Source organism: Balearica regulorum, chromosome 2 (genome assembly GCF_011004875.1).
Source record: "Balearica regulorum gibbericeps isolate bBalReg1 chromosome 2, bBalReg1.pri, whole genome shotgun sequence".
Lineage (NCBI taxonomy): Eukaryota > Metazoa > Chordata > Aves > Gruiformes > Gruidae > Balearica > Balearica regulorum.
Window position 1 is genome coordinate 2515918 of NC_046185.1, and position 13470 is coordinate 2529387.

General features: G+C 48.2%; 1 protein-coding gene across 11 annotated transcripts in view; it reads right to left on the reverse strand.

The window, feature by feature from the left end:
• The window catches only part of ADGRB1 (adhesion G protein-coupled receptor B1), a 279324-nt gene that overhangs the window by 101011 nt on the left and 164843 nt on the right, over positions 1-13470 (reverse strand). The window lies entirely within an intron of this gene.

Sequence of the window (13470 nt, forward strand, 5' to 3'; positions counted from 1 at the left end):
AAAAGACACGCCTGACCTGCAGACATAGCACCCCAGCATTTTGCAAAAAGCAGGGATAAGGAGCAGGTGCTAAGCGGAGCGACACAGATCTGCTTGCGCTTTTCTCAGGAAAGGAGGTCATGGGCGAGGAGGGGGAGTCATTTCCCAGCTCTGCCGCTGAAAATGTATTTAACCAAAGCTACGCTGGTAACCAAACACTCTGCCAGCCCCTGGAACTCGTGCAAAGAGGGATTGCTATCACAACCTTTTAAAACCACTTTCTGGTAATGAAAATAGCTTTTAGAGATACAGGCTGGTGGAAAGCTCTCTCTCTCCTCCCAGCAACATTTCTTCATTAAGCTTTCTCCTCCTCCTCCCCATCCTGCCTTCTCTCCGTACATCTAGGCAACACAAAGGACAGAGTGCTCCCCAAGAAACACAGACAGTGGATTTTATCTCACACCCCCAGCAACATCCCTACCCTCAGCCAACAAACTTGTCCAAATCGGACAGATGTTTCAGCATCTGTGCAAGCTTGCACTCAACTGCCTGCTGTATTTTATGTGCTGAAGCTCAGCTGAGCTGCGGTGACAGGCTTTGGAGGGACTCAAGGAGTCTTCACCAGACAGGGAGTTTCTGACTTCCCACTTAGTAAGAAGACACGGAAATACTCCTCAGCTAATTAAATACCTGCCAATTATAAGGCAGCACAAAGGATAACTGTGCTGGCTAAAGCAATTTATACTGAAAAATGTCTGTGCTGTCCTGTTTGTGGTTTGCAGCATTAGGACTGGCCTTTATTACCGAAATTGCTGATCGCACAGCAGAAGGTGCAGTCCTAGGGGTGAAGTGTCTTTTTTTCCTGACCATCCATCCACCCCAATCTGCCCAACAATAAAATGCACACATGCCAGCGCCAAACACATCTATCATTGCCTTCTTCCTTGGCAGGCTGATCGCAAAAACCCTGATTCTGCACCTCCTGCAGACCTGTGCAGATTCCTCGGGCTCTGGTTCCGCGCTGCAACGTCCTTGCAAAGTGCGAACCAGCTTCTCCTAGTCAAAAGCACCAACTTGTGAAACAGCCTTGCACAGAACCTGGAGGGAGCAGGATTGGGTCTATAGCTCCCAAGCTGGGAAACTCACAAGTACCGCTGAGACTAACTGAGATGTCAGGTATTAAGCCGATGATAACAACAAAATGCACTCAACTCTCCTGATACTGTCTTTCCTAAGGCCCAGGGGAGGCAAGGAACGTGGGAATAAGCCAGCTAGTATCACCAACGCAGATGAAATGTAGAATCACAGCAGGAAGCTTTTATCCTGGAAGCAGGAAGCTTTTAACCTGGTCTAGTGGAGGGTGTCCCTGTCCATGGCAGGGGTGTTGGAACTAGATGGTCTTTACAGTCCCTTCCAACCCAAACCGTTCGATGACTCTATCTTCTGGCTCAGCAGAGGCTGCACAGTGCCAGGGTGTTGTCTCCAAAATCCAAGCTGGCACCTGAAGCCAGGAGTTTCAGTGGGAAGAGATCAGCCTGGTCTTGCAGAGGGTGAATAAGGTGGGTTCCTGCTGCTGCAGCTCTCTCCACCCCATCTGGGAAGGTGGGGAGAGGGGAACGTCCAGAGGAGAGAAGCAAATGAGCATTGGCAATAGCAATAGGAGTTGTTCAGCTTTACTCTAAGGAATAAACAGCAGAGATTTTGCAGAGAAGGAAGTTTTTGGGGCCATCAGGGAAAGAGAACCAGTTGGGGAGAGAGGATCTGGGGATCAAACGGGGTCCAAGCGTGTGCACGTGTGTGTAGAGGGAATGAAGTTATCAGGATTTTTAGTTCGACACTCAGGGGTCCTGAAGGAAAAAAAGGGTTGGAAACCACAACGCTGGTACAGGCTTGCCATATTCTCCCCAGCCCAACCAAATGGCCCTGCCAACATTGCTGGCTTGTGAATCAAGGTCTTCCACACACACTGAACAACGAGTAGGCAGTCAGGATAGGACGAAAGTGATGAAGCTGCTGGTCCCAGCCTTCAGCTGCCCAAGGGTAACAGAAATGAGCAGGAAACATACAGTGGATGTGACAGCTCCTGCTTCATCCTCCTGTTTGATCTTTCTTTCTTTCCTGAGATGACAAACGATGTCAGAGTGAAGGAGTACTGCTCACAAGCTGGGGGCTCCCTGGCCGCCTCTTCTGATAGCTTTCCTGGGAGGGGAGGCCAGGAGAACAAAAGTGCTCCTTGCAAGCCCCGTGTTCAGGGGACCTGAGACCAGGTCCCCACGTGGCTCCATCTTTAGAGCAGCAGAAATGTCCTGAGAGTTACTGTCAGTTTTGCTGCATTTTGAAGCCATCTTAACTGTGAAAGCCTCAAAAGCAAAATGACATTTGTCATTTGACCTACAGTGCTCTCTCCTGCCTTTTTCATTCACCAAAACTCTCCTAAAACATTAATCTGGGTAAAAGCAAATGTTAAAGAAATTTCAGAACTGTAAGTGACCTAGAAAAGGAGTTTTTTGTTCAGCTGTAGTTGCAAGAGCAACACATTGAAGGCTGTGAAATACTTGGGCACGACAGTAATAGGAGTCATGTAAGTCCTGTTTCACAGACTGCGGCAACAGCTCTTTACTGCTGCTGAAGATGTTACAGGCAGGACAATCTCAGCCGCTTTCCAGATCCCAGGAGGAGCCGGCAGAGCTGGCAATTAGCAAAAGCATCTTTTGCACTTGTAAACTGAATGAATAGGGTGGAAATGAAATGGGAAGCAGGGAAATGCCCAACAAAGTGATGCCATTTCTAACAATACTTCTGAGACGCTGATGCCTAAGTGGAGAGAAACGCAGCAGCTTCAAAAAAGGGGGGTGGAGGGGGAGAAGGATTTCTTTTTTATATCTACATGGAAAAAAAAAAATCAAAACAACTATTGTCCCAAAAACATAATACTCCTGAGGACACTGTAAGGGGATAAACCTCTCCATCATCTCCGCGCTGTTCCTCGTGTGGGCACGGGGGTCTCCTGTGCGTCTGCTCCATCGTGCTGAGCCAATGCCAGTTCTGAGCTGCAGGTTGTTTCCTCCCCTGCCCTGTTGCAGGAGTCTCAGCCAGAGCATCTTCAATCTACCCCCCATCACCCTAAGTTGTTTCTTTTGGGGATGGACAGCAGATTCTCTGCTGGAACTAATCAGTGCAAATTTAATGACTGCAAAGATGCTAGGGCTGCAATACAGCCGCAGCCGTGCGTGTGCTACACCACTGCACTCACGCTGGCTCCCCATGTGCTGACATGTGTAAATTACACCTTAGGCATCAAAATTCCCTTCCCTCCAGGTAACTTTGCAGCTGAAGGATGATTTTCCCAGCCAGGACCCAGATCCTGCAGTAATATTAGACACAGGCAGCTCCCTCCACTCTCCTTGCCTTGCCACGTGTGCAACAGCTCCGGAGACACTTTTTCTTGAAGCTGCCTGGATTTTAGGTATTTGTATTGCAGTGCTCTGCTTTGCTCATCATTACCAGTAACTAAACAGGCACATGCTGTTAAATGTCAGCAAACTCTCCAGCACGGTTTTGACCGATGCGTGGGACACACGGACTGGAAAGGGTCTGGCTGAACACAATAAACTTCCCGAGAGCAGGGATACATCACTGAAGCTTTCTTTTGGGCCCATATGGAAGATCAAAGACAAAGATATCCCAGCTGACAGCCAAAACACATGCAAACAGCCCTTTGCAGCAGTCGTGCCCCAGCCTCAGATTAAGGTTGAAACCGGAAAAAATTCACATGCATGTTGATAATCCATGGTCCAAATCCTGTGGAGTGCCCTTGAAGCTGTCAGGAGTCTTGCTGAGGTCTGAAGGATGCTCAGCATTCCTTAAGATTTGACATATGAGCTAAAATCACCATTAAATAAATAATATGCACAGCTAAAAAAAGACCAGCACTCTCCTGAATCCTGGCCTCCTCTGGGCTCCTGTTCACCAAACACAGGACGTAGCTAACTTTTATTCAGAGCCACCAGCACAGCTGTAAGAAAGGACGGGAGATCTGAGCTGTGGCTCAGCTCTACTCCTCCTTGGTGACAGTGGATAAATCACTCCCTTGGTTTCTCCTTCCCCACCTGCAAATGACAGCAGTTGGGTTTTTGAGGACAGCCCATAACTCATCAATGCAACTATGACCCTTTCCATTTTTGTCCCCTTGGCTAGCTGGTGCTAGATTGGATACATCACCAAAAGCTGAGGGGAACTGATGTGCTTCCACCCACTTTGCTGCCTGCACTTCCATCCATACCAGAACGACTGTCCTCAAACCTGCAGAACTCACCCCAGGAAGATCTAGGCTGTTGCTAGGTCAGGCTTAGGGCCACCCTGCAAGGCACCAGGCTCTGGCAGAGGGTGAATTTGTTCCCTGGCTCTCTATCAGGGACAGGCAGCAACTCCCCTGCCTGACTTACCATCCCACCAACATTGCACATGTACATTAAACCACCTTCAGAGGTACCTCTGGCCTAAAGCAGAGGGCAGCTCTGGGAGATTAATTTGCATCTTCCAAAGGGTCATTGCTGTAATTGAATCAAAGTATTTGCAAAGCCCTGGAAAGTGTCTTGACAAGTCTGAAAATCATTATATGCCATGTAATGGAGCTTTCTGACCTGGCCATGTCAGTTACCTTTCTTTCTGCAGCTCCTGACAGAGGGTTAAAGTGCATCCCAATAAATCCGATAGTCAGGGCAAAGAGGATCTGTCCTCTCTGGGAGCAGCGTTTTGCCCATCACCTTCCAGGAGGGCTCAGTGCTTCCTGCCCCATGGGTCTGCTCACCTCTGCTCTTCCTGCTGGGGCAGCAGGTCGGCTGCAAGACATCGGTTCTCCCTGAGGTGGGAGAAGCTGCAGTGCCCTTCATCGAGCCGGCTGTCGGAGCGGGATGGATGCTGCACGCGTTTGCTAATTTGCTCTGCCACGCGGCTGAGAGGCCACCGCTAGCTCAGGCAGCCGGTGGGATGCACGGGCTGGTGTCGCGTGCTCGGTCTCGCAGCGATTGCCCTGAGCCTCCCTGGTCCCATTCCGCTTCGTGAAGACTAAAATTCATGTTGCGGTACTCGACGCTGCTCACACGACCGAGGCGTGATGGGCAAAGCTGACACGATGTGAGCTCATCTTACATGGATGACCAGTTCAATCATAAAGCTCATGTTTACATAATCAGTTCTCAGTAATAAATAATAATACTTATTTTTGCTACTTACTATCACTTAATGGAGCTCCTTGCTCCTAAATTTCATGACATTTAGAAGAGCTGTCTGATGTTATTAGCACAGTAGACTCAGGGAAAACTGAGGCACAAAGCTTACACTGATTTGCCCAGACACACAGAAAGTTCATCATTAGATGAAGGCTGTATCCCAGGCACTGTGTCCTCTTTTTGCCGCTACGTTTTAGCGGAACATTTCATCTCCTAGCACGGTGCACAAGCAGTCAGGTGAAAATGAAAACAAGTCTTTTCGTTCGCTTTAAAAATAGGGGCAAACTTTCCCCATCCTTATTCACAGTGTGCCAGATCTCAGCACTTTCTCCCCACATCCCAGTCCTACCCACCCTTGAGCAATGACATGGACTCCCTGTGGGCTCCCAGCATGAAAGCGAGAGCTCTACAAGGTATCTGCAACTGGAAGGGGCAATATTGCACACACACACACCCCCCCTCCCAGTTAGGATCTCCACTGTGGGGCAATCCATTTCCTGGGCTATGGAATACGCGCTAGTGGCTTTTTGTGGCTAATTCATAAAGCAGACAAGAGATCCACTAAGAATACTAACTCAGGAGGGTTTTCTTTAGCCCAATCAGTAAAGATAAAGAACAACTTCTCACATGGTTGTCAAGGGATTTTAAGAAATACTGAGACTCCCAAATTCTAGCAATCTAAATTTATGGTGATTATGATGCGTACTGTTGTGTTTCTGGCTTGCCTGCCGGTGCAGTTTACGGATTAATTAAAATATGAGGTATTTTAAGAAGTTCATCTGAACCTGCCTCAGTCTTGCAAGGAATTTAAACAAAGAAGTCTAACGGGGAGACTTCTTCTTGTGTTCTTAACAGAGACACAGAGGACATGACCTGCTTGAGCCTCTACCTAGTGCTGGTGGTCTGTGCTTTGGACAACCCCAGCCCCGAAGTACTTGTGGTCATGACACACCTTCCTCACATCATGCACAGGCTGCAACCTTTGGCTTCCAGCAAAGTGAAATAATCTTCCAGAGGATACAGACCTGTTTTCCTCAGGATGGTGCTAGGCTCTGCAGGTTTAGGGACAGAACCATTTGGCAAGTCCTGCTCTGGATCCAGATGGGCTTTCTTATGTCCATAAAGGGAGAACAGAATCAATCCAGCAAAGATGTACATGGAGCTACAGTGACTCTACTCTGAATTTTACACTCAGATGATGCTGAGCATCCCAATAGCGCAGATGTTTGTCTCTTCTCCATGCACCTGAGCCTGCCTTGAAGTTGCTTCAGAGCTGCACCCGGTTGACTATTGATTCACTGGAGTTAGAGCACACCAAAGATGGGCTTCAGGTTTCCCCAGCCTCCTTTTTTTCCCCACACTTAAAGGCCTGGAGCTGTGAATCAGAGCTCTCCACCAGCACATACAAATGCCTGTACTGTGTAACTACATTCTCAGAACATACAAGGTACTACACAGACAAGCACCAAGTGAAATGCAGCAGAAATGCACCAGGGAGCGGACCTGGAGTCCCTTCGTGCAAGCTGGGAAGTCAAGTCGGACTTCCACCACGTGCCACTGAAAGCCCTCAGCAGCCTGGCACTTCTATGGCAGATGGCCACAGAAGGGAGAAGGGCACGTGGCTGCCAAACTTATCCCCTTCCCCCAAAGGGAACACGAGCAAAGGGCATCCTGGCTTCAGAGCAAACAGCTGTAAATAAAGACAGCGGGCAGGGATGCAGGCAGAACATGCAACCCCAGTCTGGCACGCACAGCAAGGCGTACAGAGGTTTGTGTGTGCACATCCCCCTGCACGCACACACACACACACACTCTCTATAGCTCCTGCATACGTTTAAACATATATTGTACACGTAGCTGCATGCGTGCGCTTTTACCTGGAGATGAATTGTACAAATGAAGGATGGCTTGTGTTAACAGCCTCATCTGGGTACTTGTGTGCATTTGTACGCTTGCACACATACTTCTGTGTTGTCCACACACAAACACATACATACAAATACTGCCTTGTACTTGCAGATACCTGCATACCTCATATGTGCTTACGTCCACACTGACACACCAACACCCTGCAGCCCTGATTGTGCACAGAAACACACTCGCGTGTGTCTGTACTCACACTCAGGCACCAGCACTCACTTGTTCCCACACATTCACCCTTTTATATCCTTGCACATATTTTGCACGTGTGCCTTTATACAAATACATAGCACGCACACGCGTGGATATACAAGCCGTCCTGAACCCCATGGTGCTCTGGCTCACAGCTCACGCTCAGCACTGAGTTGAGGTTGGGAATCAGCCCACCGAACCCCAAGCCCCTTCCCAATGGGAGCATCCTCCAGTCCTCAGTGTGTGGCTTCTGCCAGTTCTGTAAAGAGAATTAATTTATTCCATCCATATTCTTGACCCCTTTACTAGGGAAGCAAGAGAAAAGCTGGAGCATTTGATTCAGAGCCTCTGAATCCTCTCTCCTCTCCCCCTTTCCTTTCTGTCGAAAGCCATTAAACCATGCTCTGTTGGCAGGCAGCAGCAGCACTGTATCATGCTGCTCAGCTTATCCTGCATCCTGTGCTGTGAAAGGCACTGGAGAATAAGCCAACTCCTGCTTTTCCAGTCCCACAGACAATACCTACTGCTGGGCAGCAGCTCAGCAAAGGCCAAAGAAGTGTGACTCCTCTCCTGAATGCGGTCTGCTGCTGGTACCTTGTGCCAGCTGCTTTGGACTAACAGGGGAACTGGACCACCTCTTTCCTACAACATCTGGAAGTCCAGGTGACAAGGTGTTTCCAGGAAAGGGTGGCCTCGGGGTAAGGCAGATGCCTGGGAAAATAGTCCCCTGGAAGTAGTTCTGCTTGGTGCTTCCGGCAGCCTGAGAGCCCAGGTTAAGCAGGGAAGTTAAATCCTCAGGCTCTAGAGGTGTGGCTGGGTTTCACTGCATTAGCCCTGTTTCGTCTGCTCTCTTCCAGGGCTAAAAAGGGGCTCCTGGGACCATAATTCAATCTGCTTGGTTGCACGCTGCAAGTGCAGTCAGACAGGCTGAATTAGGGGGTACTTTTAACTGGGTTTAACACAGGGGAACTAATGGGAATATTCAGATTAACCTCCCTGCGTGCCCCCGTGTAGACAGGCTTTGCAAGCACAACGCTGCCTTTTTTCACTGATATCCCCTCAATACCTCCACAGGAGGACTTGGGAAAGGCCGCATTTGCAGCTGGAGCTAAAACTGAAGATGTTAGTTAAGGGCAGTGGAGCTGGAACAGGGGTACTGGCAAACCCCAGCACAGACACCCTGCATGGGATCACATGAAGTACACGTCACTTGCAATGTTATTCCTCCACAGCTGGCTGGAGTATTGCAGTAGAAAATATATAATATGTCATGCATAGGTCCAAGAAGGATAGAAGTGCACTGACGTCTCATAGGGCACTGGGGCCGTAACAGATTTCCCTCTCTATCTGTATCTGAGGGGACTCATCCATCTCTGTCAGGACAGGCAAGCTGTGTTACTGCTTGATCTACAGCTCTGGCAGGGACATTAATGCACTAGGTGACGGACAGAAGGAAAGGGAAGCTGTTTCCAGACTTTACAAAACTTTTCTTGAAAAGACAGGCACTGATGTGATCAGCAACAAGTATCCATGAGATGCTATAGATATGACCCCTCCCTGTGATACTTTTCTGGTGGTGACTGCTAGAAGAAATAGACTTATTGTACATGCCCTCTAAAGGAAACCAGTGAGTAACCACCAAGACTGAGATTGCATTAAAGTCCCAGAAGGCACAGAAAACTCCCTGCCTTTCTCTTTATCCAGTGCATCAGAGGCTTTCAAAAAGTAGGGTGAAGCCCATGGAGACTACAGAGTGTCCTGCTCCTCGCGCTGCCTTGCATCATGCATAGGTGCATGACTTTCCTGTAATCATGTAGGACATGCAGTCAGGAGTTTGGACAGTTTGGGACTATGTAGATTGGACACTGGACATCCCACCCTGAAAACAGGAATTTCAGATAAAGCAGCTGCACTGCAAGACTTATGGGATGGCTGGACCATAAACATCCCAAGGAGCCCAATTACTCTACAGAAAAATTATGGTGCCTGAGAGACAATACCTCCTCGTAGGATGTTTTTGGGGCTCCTCTGAGTTGTTGTAGGGAAAACAAACAAACAAAAACACCCCCACAAACTTACTATGACACTGCAGACTTCTCCCTGTGGATTGTAATTCTGTGTGATCACCTTCAGTTCTGCCAGCCCTCGGTCCACACAGCTCTATCAACTGTCCCCTTGAAGGACCAATATACACCCTACACCTCAGGCAGTTCCTGTCTGAAAAGAGCCCACGAGCAGGACTGTCCTCAGCATCTGAGAATTATATTTTAGGATCCTGTAAGTTTCCAAACGGGGACAGATTGATAGTCTACTTCGTTTGGCAGCATCATAAAACATTGCTCCGTACAGTTGCGAACCCTCAGGGGAGATTTCTGCCTGACCTCAGCTGGGCATCGGATCCAGCCCAGAGCCAGGAGGATGTGATTTAGCCTTGCCCTGCTAGCTGCTGCACTGTTCGTCGTCTTCTCCATGCCTAACCTTGCTGTGCACGGGGCACCTTCCTAAACAGTGAGGTCTGCATTTCCTAAGTTAGACAGGTTAAAGGCTTTAATTACTGACACAGATGATCTTTCCCAAGGGAAGGTAAGAGTGTCCTTGAATCAAAACCACAGACTCCCGAGGCACTTTCTCTTCCAAGAGCAAAAAGCTTTTATGCAAATATTTCTGAAGGTTTGGAAGGCCTCTGAAGATCAGTTATTATAATGCCTAGCTATTATTATGCTCCTCCCGGAGACAGAGAAGCAGATAATACTTGGTGGCTGGAGCCAGGCAGAACCTCTAAGAGCAAGCATTCCCTGTGGGATGAGCGGTCCCCTGGCAATGCAGACCTGCTGGATCCCACCTTCTGCAGGTACAGGACTGGATCTCACACCTGCATGGCACGATGCTCTCTCACGCATTAATGAGCCAACATACAAGACCCAGCTGGCTGGCTTGGTTCCTGCTGTCACCAAGGCAGGGCATGCTGGAGGGCAGAACTAGCATTTTCCTGTAGCTGTAGCAGCAGACAGTCAGCCGAATCTCATGGTGTCTCTCCAGACACTTGATGGCTTGTGACTGATCCTTTTCATCTCACAACAGTCCTCATCACTTGACCTGATCCCGTGCTCAAAGAATGCCAAAACCCAACTTAGGAGGTCTGAGTACACAGACTTATCAGCCCCATGGGGCAGCAGGACTGCTCTGTAAATAACTAGCCCTGCATCTTCTGCTGCAGCCGTGAAGCAATGCTACCACCACTAACAACAAACTTTGGCAACTGAATCCCCGTTCCCCTTGCCACATGGCATCCCTGTTGTGCACCAGAGCACGGTAGGCGAGAAATACAAATCTGGTGGCGCACAAGAACATGAAAGCACATAAGATGATGGCATCCATCAATTTCCTCTGTCCTATCCCAGCAGGAGAAAGAGGAAGTAGGAGACCAGATCCTGCCTGGGTTTTAACTTCAGTGTGGCTAAGCAGCTAATAATTACTCCAGATGAATACCCTTGGAGGAGAGCCAGAGAATCCCAAATCATTCTCCAATTTCAACTTTCAATTTACCCAGCTAGTGCTAAGCTCATTAATCATACTTGCAGCACCCAACACAACAGAAATTAGTCCCTGATCTTTTCTCCTCTTATTTCATGACATGAGGAGTTGGGGGCAAGGGGAAGAGAAAAGAGACGGAGAGGTGCCACCCACGAATTTACAGTCACTCAAAGGGGTTGGGATTAATAAATCAAAAATCCATTATTAATATTACAAGCTTAAATATCTATCTAAATGCAAATGAATGAACACTCGGGGGTTCTTCCTCTTTTTTTTTTTTTTTTTTTTTTTAAGTGCTCTGTTCAACAACTGTCTTGGAGGAAGCACATGGCCACATGAAAATTGTCTGTTCTAATTGCAGTTTTACAGTTCAACCCTTCACAGCCCATGGATTTTAAGTGGCCTTTAAAGGGCTGCGGCGTGCTTTGGATGGGATTGAAAGCTCAGGTGGCTGCAGTTACAGGCAGGAGCTCTCATGTGAGGATTGCTGATCTTCAATCAGTCACATCTGCTGCAAGGGGTTAAGTACAGAGGCTGGTTCACTGGAATCAGGTGGAGTTTGGATCTCCAAGATCCACAGCCTCAGATGGATGACTGAATGTAGGGAAGGTTCCCCCTTGGCCAGCCAGCCTTAGAGCATGGAGAGCCTGCAAAGGGGCAAACTTAAGAGACAGCAGCATCTGCTGAGCAAGCAACACCATGGCAGGCTGGTTTGGGCTGTAAGGGAATAGGGCAGGGTGAATAACAGGCAGGGAAATGAAGCCATAAAGCCATGAAATTGGTCAGATCCGGGAAATGGAATTTCTTGTGATTCACCCACTTGCACAACTATCTTATGAGATTGATCAGTAGGAAAATCTCCAATTTAGGGAGAGGGGTGGGAGGAAGAAGATGGGAGCAAAGAGAGGAACCCACGTAAGTGTGGCTGAACCTCCAGGGTTTCCTGGATCAGAATCACCAGCACCAGATCTCTACTACGTACCAGGCAACAAACAGGTCCAAGGTGTAACCTAAAAATCCTTGCTCCAAATAGGAAGCAATTACTCAAAGCTGTGATGCAAATGCCCTGAGAACTCCAGAGTGCTGTTCAAGTTTGTGGTGAGCAGTCAGGCCTGGAGAATAGGGTTTGCATATTTTGCCTTTCATTAGATTTTCCCAGGAGGCGACAGTGGTAGCAAATCAGCTTTAAAATGTTGCGCAAAACAGCTTGGCAGCTCCCGTTGCCAGAGCTCACCGAATCGGATCTAGCTTTGGAACAGCCCCTAGAAAAATCTGCTGACGTCAGCATTTAGGACTTTTCCACTGCTTGAGATTACAAATGTTGGATGAAAACACTTGCAGACGTGCGCACACGCACCCCCCAACAGGCACAGAAAGCAGAGTCTTAGTGACAACATTTGTGCAATCAATCTGCTGGGGTTTTGGAAACCATCCTTGACAACTGAACCACAGCATCGGTGCCAAGATATTGCCTGCTCAGCTCTTAGCTACAAGCCCATCCTTTGATGCCGTGAAGATGCAAGGATTAAAGACTGAAATCATTCCTAACACCCCACACTCCCAGAGAGACAACAGGCAGCCGAACAAGCTGCCAAGCCTTGGGAGCAAGTATATGGAGCAGACAGACCTCCCAGGACAAGGTGAAGGTGACGATGCTGAACCGGGCACTGTTTCGTCTCCAGATCAGCAATGGCCTTCAAGCCTCTCAAGCCACTTTCAGCCCTGGGCAACTCTTCGTCTTTCTCATACCGGCACCTTTCAGTGCTAGCTCTGACAGATATGTACCCAACCTGAATGTCATCACTCTCCCTCAGATCCAACCATGTGCAAACTGGATTTTGCTCTTTTCTCATTCAGACTACAGTTAATTAAATCCAGCTCTGAGCATGGCAGGGAAACACCTCCATCCTTCTGGACATAACCCTCTCTCAAGAACCTAGAAAGCCAAGAATGAGACAGTGCAGACCAAAAGGGGCATTGGTTCCAACTTCTTCCTTTACTTGCCAAAAAATGGATTTGTATACAAGTGCTTTAATCCCGTTCCAGCATGGAGAGGCAACAGATTTAGCAGAGCAGGACAGTTCCTATCCAAGCCTCCTCCTGCATCTACCCACCTATACACAACCCTCTACTTTGGGCTGAGTAGAGGTACTCAGTAATATAATAAAATCCCATTTTAGAAATTTCATGAAGGTTCACCTGCACCCTGACATGCGAGATCAGCATAGGGACAGACCTTGCTCCTGCATCCCAACCGTCTTCTAATGCTGGAGCAATTTTCACTACAACCCAGAGGGGCCAGTTCTGCCCTGGGCTACAACATGGGTGTGATTTCACAAGCAGAGAGTCCCTCCAGGTTCTTCAGCTTTGCTTTGGATCCACTCATACATGCCAAATTAATCACAGACCGACAAAGACGGTAAGCTGGCTGCAAATATGTTGCCCGCCTATGTGTGTATATGCTACTTAATGGAGCATAAAAGGAGAAGAATAGAATCATTTTTCAGGCATTGCAGGTAATGATAATAAATAATAATAATAAATGCAGGGGTATGTGCCAAATGCATGAGATCTCAAGGAGAGAAACTGACACTGTAAGCAGGAAAGAAGTCAG